Below are 9,565 nucleotides of genomic sequence, written 5' to 3'. Positions count from 1 at the left end.
AAATCATAAACCCAGCCCCAAGAGTTCAGCCAGGCTCATAGAGCACTATGATGCATCAAGTTTTCTGACTTGGTTTGTTGCAAGCAGAGCTCCTCCAAACCAAACAATAGCCACAAGGATTTCACTGAAGTCTACAAGAATGTTATTTAACTTCAGAAAATAAGAGAAAAAGGAGAAAAAAAAAAATAAACCAAAAAACCTGTCTGATCACTAGGACACAAATGGTTCAAGGCAAGATGGTAAACTCAGCACCAAGATTTCTTTTAGACACAGTTGCAAAGGATGCTGGAACAGTCAGCCTTGATTCTTACAGCCCATATAGACAGCTCGTCTGTGGGGACCCTACTGAGTGCTCCATTCAGAATGGTTCTGAAGGGTATCTGCACCAGAGGACAGAGCCCAAGGCACCGAGACTTGTTAACTACGGAAGACACTCGGCTGCAAAGGAAATGAGTCAGCAGCCCATGAAATTAACTGGTTCACCTCCTCCCTCAGATTATCTATCACATGTCTTCTCTCGGGTCCCAGTGGTATTCCAGAGGAGGAAATTTTAATATCACAATGTGGTGAGAAACAACACGAAGTCACATTAAATAAACTATACTATTCATTAAGTTCTGTTTGACAATGATAAAATTTTACATCTTTGTCAAGATAAACACTGAAGGAGAGAAACCCTGTGAGTGCCATCTTGCGACTGTTGATAAAGTTGTTGTTTTGTTAGTAACTCAGTGGGGTTTAACTCTTCATGACCCCATGGACTATAGCCTGCTAGGCGCCTCTGACCATGGAATTCTCCAGACAAGAATACTGGAGTGGGTAGCCATTCCCTTCTCCAGTGCATCTTCCTGACCCAGGGACTGAACCCAAGTCTCCTGCATTGCAGGCAGGTTCTTTATTGTCACCAGAGAATCCATCTTGTGGAAGGACTAATAAATCCTCCTCAAAGCCTGGCCCTTTATGAATCATTTTAGTCATGTTGCCAAAATGCAGCCTGTGTTCACCAGCGCTAAATAGAAATGCGGAGACAGTTTTGGGTGAAGTACAGAAGAGTAGCTTTTATTGCTTTGCCAGGCAAAGGGGGCTGATGCCCTCAAGACTATGTGACCCACGCTGAAGCCAGTATCGAGGAACAGGGTGCAATCAACTCATGGACGTTCTTCTGACTGAGTGGAGTTAGTCAGGAGTCAGCATCATCAACCTTCTGGTTCCTACCAACCTGGGGTCTTAGTGCTTCTGGGCAGCAGACAGTTAACTTCTTCCACCTGGTGGGGGTTTCAGTATCTGCAAAACTGCTCAGAGGACATGGCTCAGAATATTATCTGTAGTCCTTGAGAAAGAACTAAAAGTCCTTGACTTCGTTTAATGGCTAAAGTATTATTATTTTGTCTTGCTTGATTGTTTTCCTTTCTTTCTGCCTTTCCTCAGTTGCCTGATTAAATGCTTCCTTTGACTAAAGTTCTACAGACAAAAGGCAGGCAGAGGACATGGGCAGAGGTCTATTCTCGGAAGGCCTCATAGAGTCCTGCTTGGTTATAGTCAAACTGCAGCTTTGACCTTCTCATGGCAGCCATTGGCCACAGGAGGTTCCAAACACAAAGGCCAGAGGCAACAAAGGCCCAGAGTAATGAGATGAGAGGAACAGTCAGAACTGGTGCCTCACAGAGAGCAAAGCTGCTCCCAGGGTATGAGTAATGGAGAACAACATTTTGCACAAAGAAATAAAAATTCCTAGGTAAGGCAGTGATAAAATCTCAAACTCAAATGAATGCTGAACAAAGACACAGGCAAAGACTAGAAATGGTATGCAAATTCTACTCACAGCGTCCCATCCTGAAGCAGACTGACACGGGGCTAAACCACTGCAGAAGGACAGAATGGGTCACAGGAGATGGTCAGTGGAACCTGGAAAAAGAAACATGAAAATTATATGTGAATAAACCATTCCTTTGTCCACACTCTCTGACCATTTTCACTAGTTCCATTATGAGATAAAACGATGGAAGTATCTAATAGAACCCACTGCTGAGAATCCCTAAGTAGAGAATAGAATTAAATAAGTTTATAGTCCAGTACTATATGTAGCTCTTGTTGCATAGAACAGAAGATATTCTTTTAGTTGCAATTTTATAAAATACTGACTTTAACCACCTCTCCAGGTATTCATCAACATTCTGATCCTTATAGGAGACAAAACAGATGAGCAAATAAATTTGGTTTCTAGCAAGGCATATTGTCTGGATAGGTAATAAGTCATTTTAAAACATAAAACTTCCATTAAAAATGGATCTTTGTTTAGATGAATATGCCCAATAACACTGACTTTTCTAGCCAACCCAGCAAAACAAAGATAAGATCTCAGATATATTGAGATGTAAATACTGGAAAGGAAGAGACAATGCTGTTATTTGTAGAAAATGCTGCTGGAAAAACTGACTAATGAAACACTTCAGGGGTACAACCCCATCATACAGGAAAAAAACTTATCTTTGATGCAATCATTCTAGCTCAAGAAATTTATTTAAAGTAGATAAACAGGGAATTGAGCAGATTTGTGTGAAAGATGTTTATCATAACTATATTTCTCTGGTTAAGAAAAAAATAGAAACACTCTTTATGGTCAAACTGTTGAATTAGTCAAATAGTACTTACACAATGAGATGTTACTGCTGCTGCTGCTGCTAAGTCGCTTCAGTCGTGTCGGACTCTGTGCGATCCCTTAGAGGGCAGCCCACCAGGCTCCTCTGTCCCTGGGATTCTACAGGCAAAAATACTGGAGTGGGTTGCCATTTCCTTCTCCAATGCATGAAAGTGAAAAGTGAAAGTGAAGTCACTCAGTCGTGTCCAACTCTTCAGGACCCCATGGACTGTAGCCTACCAGGCCCCTCCATCCATGGGATTTTCCAGGCAAGAGTACTGGAGTGGGTTGCCATGTCCTTCTCCAACAAAATGAGATGGAAGATAGCATAATATATCATCAGTTTTGTGGGCTTAATTCATCTGAATACAAATCAGCCAGGGAAAGTAGTTGGCCATGGGTGCTGAGCACCCCTCACACATCTTTGCTTAGTGCTCTCAGTTACAAATCTAACCTCCTCTGCTCTGATACTATTTGGGAAGCTTGACAAGTGGGCAATTAAGTGGGTAAATGCTACCACAGCATGAAACCATGAGACCGAGGAGCTTGTTTATTGCCTGCTACTAAAGGTGCTGAGCCCGTCACCCAAGGATCCTGGGATAAGGTTCTCATGACTGTGTGACTGTGTGGATGGAGTTGCCATCCATTGAGTCCCTTCCTGAGACTTAGAGTCAGGAAGGCTGGCATTATCATGCTAATTCTCCTGCTGTTGGCTGTGCCATGAGTAATGAACTCTCTGGTTCAGACACATTGAGAATCATAGTCTATTTTCAGTGCCTCTCTTACAAGGGTTGAGATTTTTCCTTCACCAGCTCCTTGCTTCTTCAAATGTCACTTCTGTCACTTCCCTTCTTTGTGTTCTGCTTTATGTTCCTTAAACTTAGGGTAGTCATAATGCATATCTTCTAGGTATATCTGAAGGTTAAGAGACATAATATGTTAGGCACTTAGAACAGTGTCTGACGCATAAAAATGTCCAAAATGTATTTAGCAATCATTATCATTACTATCAGCATCATCTCCATTGTTATCTTTGAGTGTGTGTTAGTTGCTCATGCTTGCTTCTGCAGCACATATACTAAAATTGGAACGATAGAGAGAAGATTAGCATGGCCCCTGCACAAGGATGACATGCAAATTCGTCAAGTGTTCCATATTTTTTGGGCTTCCCTGGTGGCTCAGAGGTTAAAGCATCTGCTTCCAATGCGGGAGACCCGGGTTCATACCCTGGGTTGGGAAGAACCCCTGGAGAAGGAAATGGTAACCCACTCCAGTATTCTTGCCTGAAGAATCCCATGGATGGAGGAGCCTGGTAGGCTACAGTTCATGGGGTCACCAAGATTTGGACATGACTGAGTAACTTCACTTTCTTTCTTTCTTTGTTTCTTAGTTTCTCAGTAGTGTCCTACTCTTTGCGACTCCATGGACCATAGCCTGCCAGTCTCCTCAGTCCATGGGATCGTCCAGGCAATAATACTGGAGTTGGATGCCATTTCCGTCTCCAAGAGATCTTCCCAACCCAGGGATCAAACCCAGGTGCCCTGCATTGCAGGCAGAGTCTTTATTGTCTGAGCCACCAAGAAAGCATCATCATCTTTAGAATAATGCAATATAACTATACTTAGTAAATATTAGAAGATATGCTATACTTGCTAAATAAACTAGCAAGTTATAAAACTTTGAGCACAAATGGGGAACATGTAAACAACTGTTGAATCTTAGTAAAAAGTTTGATAAAGCTGCTTGCACTAACCTAGCAAATTGTATGTAAGTTTAAAATTAAATCAACAGTTACCTAAAATCCAGTGAGTACAATAAATATGAATTTATCTATATGTAATGTGTGCGTATATACATGTGTGTACAAACACAGACATTCTATGCACATTTATAAACACATGTGGAAAAATAAATATAAGGTTTCATTGCCTCCCTGATGTGATTTGGTACAACTTTCTTTTTTTGCATTACTCAGTATTTTCCAGATTTCTAAATAGACATATCTCATGCTTAAAAAAGGAAAAAGTATTACCAAAAAAAAACTTTAAAATTGTTTTTCAGGGAAGTTTTGCATTAATAATGCCTTCAAAGTACACAACTCAAACCCTTTATGTCTTTTTGTTTAAATGAAGAAATGTAAATGAGGTATTCGAACAATGTTCATGATTTGAGTAAGTCAGAAAATTAGGCGTTCAGAAACTCAGAAAGTTAATGACTGAATAAACACATTACTATACATGAAGTCTGGGCTTCAACTCAATTTGGTTTCCAGAAAGTTTACAACACCCCCAACCTTAAATAACCATGGAAGTTGTGAAGGAGATGGTGCCTTGTGAATCAGCTTCCAGACTTTATTTGATCAGATGAAAGTATGGTCAAGTTACTGGGGATAATTCTAATTATGAATTAGCACACTGATCAGAGGAAAAGATCTGGCTCTGACTGGGAAGATCAGAATATGTGAAACTTCAGTACTGCCTGCTCCAAACAAAGGAGAATAAGAGAATCATCAGCAGTGAAGAAAAAAGAATAAAGCCTGAGTTGGCAGAATCTCAACAAGCAAATTCAGGTTCCAAAGAAGTCTTTGTTGCCTGGTTCAGTTTCCTGACCCATAACACAGATCTCAAAGGGCTCCCTACAGAGAGGAGAATAATCTCTTTCATGAAAACTTTGCTGAAAAGTTTGTTGTCTTCAAATGAGAAGGTTAATAAAGATGACTGTCATTCTTCCAAGTAATGCAGGCAGTACCAATACTCAGGTTTCTGCAGAAAAATTCATTTGCTTCAATAAACAATAAAAGCTCTAGCATATGAATATATTTGACATTTTTAACCTTTGGACTTTTTTCCATACTCATCTATCCTACTCTTGGATATAACAACTGGATAAATGTTTAACAGAACTTCAGAAAGTGAACTTGTTCCTAGATAAGAAATATATTAATTATAAAATAATTCTGATAAACAAGAAAAAGTTTCCCGCCTAGAGGGACAGACAGAAAAAGTTAACATTGAGTTTCATTCAGAATGTCTCAGAGAAAATGCAGAATTGGATCATAGCAAGATAGATATATCACTACAGATGCTTTTGGTACAAATAATGAAGTATCAAGAGAAAAAAGGCTGTACCAAGAAGTAAAACTCCTGATCTCTCATAACTATAAATAGCCAAGTAGCTAGACCCAAGGTTAGCTACTTGTGTAACTCAGTGTAGAGAGGACTCCACACAAACTTCTGCTCTACTCATGGGCTCATATTAATTGCCACTTTTCCAAGCATCATATTGTCTGTCAGTGTCCAGAGGCTGAAAGAATCAACTCATTGTTTTGGATTCCTTTACTAGAGGTCCCCAATATGCATTCCATTATATCCCAATGATCAAGGTTTCATACCATTTTCACATCTATCCAATCACTGAATAGGGAGAAGAAATTACTGTGATGGACTTAGATATTCAACCCCTCAGGTACCGAATAGTGAGAAAAATGGAGATTTTGAGGGCAAAGAAGGATAGCTGTGGGAGAAACACAGCAGGGTCCCAGATCATGTTTAAGACAAAGGCCAAATTCTTTACCGTAACATATAATGCCAGCCCAGCTTTTAAGCCCTTCAATTCCATTCCTCTGCTAACCATATACTCTTTCTCTGTAGCTTTATCGACTGTTTCCTGAACAAACACACTCATCTCATATTTGAAAGTTTGCTCCCATCCCTATGTGGAATGTCTCCTCATTTTCTTCCAATTATAATTACTTTTCTCTTCCAAACCTTAGTTCAAAAGCAACCTCATCTTATCTCCCATAGCAGAATGCATGCTGCCTTTCTCCAGCCATCTGCAGTTTGGAATTTACTTGGTACCTAGCCTTTCTAATTTGTATCAGTCTTATGTCTCTGACCCCACTAGAATAAAAACTTCTTCAAAACAGAAATGGTGTCTTCTTCATCTTTTACTTGTGACTCTGGTGCTTTCAGTATAAAACTGATTTAATAAACACCTGTAGAATTCATCCAAAATTGTCATCCTATTTAGAAACACTCAAATTCCAAATAAGGATCCTGACCCTCATTCTCAATTTCTGTTAAGAATCAAAGACATGGGTCACCTTGAATCTAATTTCAGAATAAATTCAACCTTAGATTATAAAGATTTAATTGCATCATTTGGTTGTCTATTTTGAGAGACATACATTTACATTTTTAAAACACCTAGTGGATTTGCAATATTAATATACTTCATGTGCATCTTTGGAATATTTCTGCTAAGAAACATAGCAAGTGAGCTGAGCACCAAAGAATTGATGCTTTTGAACTGTGGTGCTGGAGAAGACTCTTGATAGTCCCTTGGACTGCAAGGAGATCAAATAAGTCAACCCTAAAGGAAATCTGTCCTGAATATTCATTGGAAGGACTGATGCTGAAGCTGAAACACCAATACTTTGGCCACCTGATGCAAAGAACTGACTCATTTTAAAAGACCCTGATACTGAGAAAGATTGATGGCAGAAGAGGGGATGACAGAGGATGAGATGGTTGGATGGCATCACTGACTCAATGAACATGAGTTTGACCAAGCTCTGGGAGTTGACGATGTTAGGGAAGCCTGGAGTGCTGTAGTTCATGGGGACGCAAAGAGTGGGACACGACTGAACCAGTGAACTGGACTGAACTGGAAAGTTTACAGAATTTCTGAGAACACTGGAGAAACAGGCTTGGGAAACATGCAGGAATAAACAGACCTTGCCACCAAAGCCAGTCTTATGACATAGGACCCTACTGCTGGTACTTATCACTGGACTCCAGACCTTATCTCACCTCCTGTGGACAATGGTTACAGTCGTGGCGCCACTACCATTTTGCTGTTCAGGAATGGAAACTCTCCTATCACTAATGGCTGAATCATAGTTCCAGCAGTGATTTTGGAGCCTGAAAAAATAAAGTCTGTCACTGTTTTCCCTGTTTCCCCATCTATTTGCTGTGAAGTGATGGGACTGGATGCCATTATCTTAGTTTTCTGAATGTTGAGTTTTAAGCCAACTTTTTCACTCTCCTCTTTCACTTTCATCAAGAGGCTGTTTAGCTCCTCTTCACTTTCTGCCATAAGGGTGATGTAATCTGAGTATCTGAGTTTATTGATATTTCTCCCAGAAATCTTGATTCCAGCGCATGCTTCATCCAGCCTGGAATTTTGCATGATATACTCTGCATATAAGTTAAATAAGCAGGGTGACAATATATAGCCTTGACATACTCCTTTCCTAATTTGGAACCAGTCTGTCTAGTTCCAACTGTTGCTTTCCTGACCTGCATACAGATTTCTCAAGAAGCAGGTCAGGTGGTCTGGTATTCCCATCTCTTGAAGAATTTTACACAGTTTGTTGTGATCCACATAGTCAGAGGTTTTGTCACAGTCAATAAAGCAGTAGTAAATGCTTTTCTGGAACTCTCTTGTTTTTTTGATGATCCAGGGGATGTTGGCAATTTGATTTCTAGTTCCTCTGCCTTTTCTAAATCCAATTGAACATCTGGAAGTTCCCAATTCATGTACTGTTGAAGCCTGGCTTGGAGAATTTTGAGCATTACTTTGTTAGCATGTGAGATGAGTGCAATTGTGTGGTAGTTTGAACATTCTCTGGCATTGCCTTTTTTGGGGATTGGAATGAAAGCTGACCTTTTCTAGTCTTATGGCCACTGATGAGTTTTCCAAATTTGCTGACTTATTGTGTGCAGCACTTTCACATCATCATCTTTTAGGATTTGAAATAGCTCAGCTAGAATTCCATCACCTCCACTTGCTTTGTTCACAGTGATACTTCCTAAGGCCCACTTGACTTCACACTCCAGGATGCCTGGCTCTAGGTGAGTGATCACACCCTCATGGTTATCTGGGTCATTAAGATCTTTTTTGTATAAACTTTCAAACCTCCTTCTAATTTCTCTTATGGGTCAGTCTCTGTTATTGAGGATAAATACCATAGCCAGTATTTTACATAACACTGCAAATGTCAATGCTCATACATGCATGGTCCCTAGTCTCAAATTATTTTTCAATCATTATTTTATTTGTACATGGAAATTCAAATAGTTGATGTTTTTGTTTTTCATTTTGTTCTTTTCTTTTTATTTCTGAATTATGAGGATAGAGGGAAAAGTTTTGAGGATGAAATTTGTAACTCTTTTCTGCATCCCTTTAAAGCTTGAAATTCAGAAGTGGGTAAAGAAGTCATGTAAAATTCTGTGACTGATAGTTATGTGGTATTATCCTGACCTTCAAACATTCCATAGAAATCAAGCAGATAAAGATATTTTCCATGTGTGATGTGAAAGGCCAACCGATTTTCTCCAGAACAGGTTTTCAATAAGGATGGCATTGCATTTCCTAAACAATTTTAAAAAATCTCATTAATGGGAAAGAATATTTTGTTCCAAATATTCTATGTATATCTTTGAATGCAGAAGTTTATGCTTTTATATCACATGAGCAATGTGAAATCTTTACTTTTTAACCTTTTGCCTGAAGCAACCTCAAAGAACAATAAATACCCGAGAAAATTAGTCTGTTTTGAATTCAGCGGAACCCTGGAACTTCAAAAGCCCAGCTTCTGCTCTCAGAATAAGAACCTTACTGGAAAGGTTAGAACTAAGAATCTTGATAGATCACAATTGTACACAAATAATCAATACATTTCATTGGTCCTATGAAAATTATATATATCAGAAAACAAACTCATAAATTCTAATTATAAAAAGAGAGAGAATTGTTCACTTGTACTACTGAAACAGGAGGAAGGGGACAGAGTACAACCTTTAAAAAATGACATAGCCTGAAGACACAACATAAATGGATCAGAACAAAATAGGTGCAAGATGGCAGATGAACTGACTTCCACTAGACCTTGAGCCCCAGTATGCACTCATTGTATAACTCATC

General features: G+C 39.3%; 1 non-coding gene across 1 annotated transcript; it reads left to right on the top strand.

The window, feature by feature from the left end:
• Positions 1 to 3,696: 3,696 nt before the first annotated feature.
• On the top strand, positions 3,697 to 3,799 carry LOC136150987 (U6 spliceosomal RNA). The gene has a single exon (XR_010659975.1). It is a non-coding gene; the product is annotated as a U6 spliceosomal RNA (small nuclear RNA).
• Positions 3,800 to 9,565: the final 5,766 nt, after the last annotated feature.

This window comes from Muntiacus reevesi, chromosome 19 (genome assembly GCF_963930625.1).
Source record: "Muntiacus reevesi chromosome 19, mMunRee1.1, whole genome shotgun sequence".
In the NCBI taxonomy this organism is placed as follows: domain Eukaryota; kingdom Metazoa; phylum Chordata; class Mammalia; order Artiodactyla; family Cervidae; genus Muntiacus; species Muntiacus reevesi.
The sequence above is the reverse complement of the archived record's forward strand: the minus strand, read 5'-3'. Positions and strand labels throughout refer to the sequence as shown.